The sequence below is a fragment of the Schistocerca gregaria genome, chromosome 4 (genome assembly GCF_023897955.1).
Source record: "Schistocerca gregaria isolate iqSchGreg1 chromosome 4, iqSchGreg1.2, whole genome shotgun sequence".
Classification (NCBI taxonomy): Eukaryota; Metazoa; Arthropoda; class Insecta; order Orthoptera; family Acrididae; genus Schistocerca; species Schistocerca gregaria.
Window position 1 is genome coordinate 99,030,444 of NC_064923.1, and position 1,762 is coordinate 99,032,205.

Consider the following 1,762-nt stretch of genomic DNA (forward strand, 5'->3'; position numbering starts at 1 on the left):
GGTTTCAACAGTATTGTGCTGCCATATTGTCTTAATGAATTTGTTAGAAAATTTCCGTGTTGCATTACACGAAGTCAAAGCAAAAAACACAATCCCCACGTACACATCTCTTGATAAAAATCCAGTTTCTGAAATGCACGCAGTTGATAAAATGCACTCAGTTGATAAAATCCTTGTATCATCCATGCATCTTGGTGACGAACATGAATCTTATCACCAATTTGCATGGACGATACGAGAAATTCATCAATTGTATGCATTTTATTAGCAGTATGCATTTATCAACTTTGTGCATTTCAGCAACTGGTTTTTTATCGAGCCATGTATACGTGGTGAGCGCCTTTTATGATTTGGCTTCATGTAATGCAGCATGGCAGTTTCATAACAACTCAACAAGATCATATGATGACAGCATAGGACTGTTGAGACGTCATCTTGGAACGATAAAAGTATCTACACTGCTATCGCGGCTTACGAAAAGTGTTCATTTTAACATACGATTACATTTCTTTAGGAGTAAATTATAAGAGTGTTTTAACTTTTTAAATTCGGTCAATAATTACGCGAAATACAGAAAATCAATTTTTTCATGCTGCTGGAAGAAAGACCACCTGCAAAGTAATACCGGGTTCCAGGATAGCCGCTCAGTAACGTCGATGGGGCTCTGATGCCCCTACCTCTTACGTTTTAAAGTTTGAACCAGCAACTAAATCACGTGACCACAGGCAAAAAAGCCATGTGCCGGTCGCTAAGCACAACTGGAAGTGGAGTCAACATTTGCAGTTTTCCTAATTTATGGCTGAAATAAGTGTTGACGAAAGTCCGAACACAGTTTTAGGCTTCCAGGTATGTGGGTGGCTCGAAGACTTCTTAAGTAATAGAACCCAGTACGTATTCGTCGCCGGCGAGTATTCATCAGAGGCAAGGGTATTGTCGGAAGTACCCCATGGAAGTGTGATAGCACCGCTTTTATTCCCTATGTACATAAATGACCCGACGGACACAGTGAGCAGTAATTTGTCGCTGTTTTGCTGATGACTCTGTGGCGTACGGGAAAGGGCCCATATTGAGTGACTGAGTATTACTGTGACATGTGTGTTTCATTTGGTCTCAATCTGTTACCATACACTACTATAATGATGAACAACCTGTACATCAATTGTCAATAAAATAATCTTTTCTTCGGGCGTGTTGCTTTTTTCCGGCACTGTGTATTATTTCGTTATTGATGAGGAAAGTGTGCACACATTGTGCATTAATATACAACTTTTAGTCTTTGCTACAGTTTGCTATAGTTTCCGTTCTCTTGACACTCATTATAACGTGGCATTTTTCACAGCCTTATCCGCATAGCTCACATTTACACTCTCCAGTCAATTCGTGTAATTTGTTGTTAGTGTACATTTTGTGACGAAATCCGTGTATTGTAAGTACTGTTACATGTCTCTGGTTTTTACATTCTCTGGTCCAGTGGTCATCTAGCATGGTTGGTGTATTGTAGAACTCTATCTCCTTCCGGTCCGTGACAATCAGTTCCTGATATGGTTCCGAGGAAATACTTAAAGAAATGGTTCAACTGGCTCTAAGGGACTTAACATCTGAGGTCATCAGCAACCTAAGGACATCACACATATCCATGCCCGAGGCAGGATTCGAACCTGCGACCGTAGCAGCAGCGCGGTTCCGGACTCAAGCGCCTAGAACCGCTCGGTCACATCAGCCGGCTCTGAAGTACTCTACGAAATACAGTATATCTCCTTCA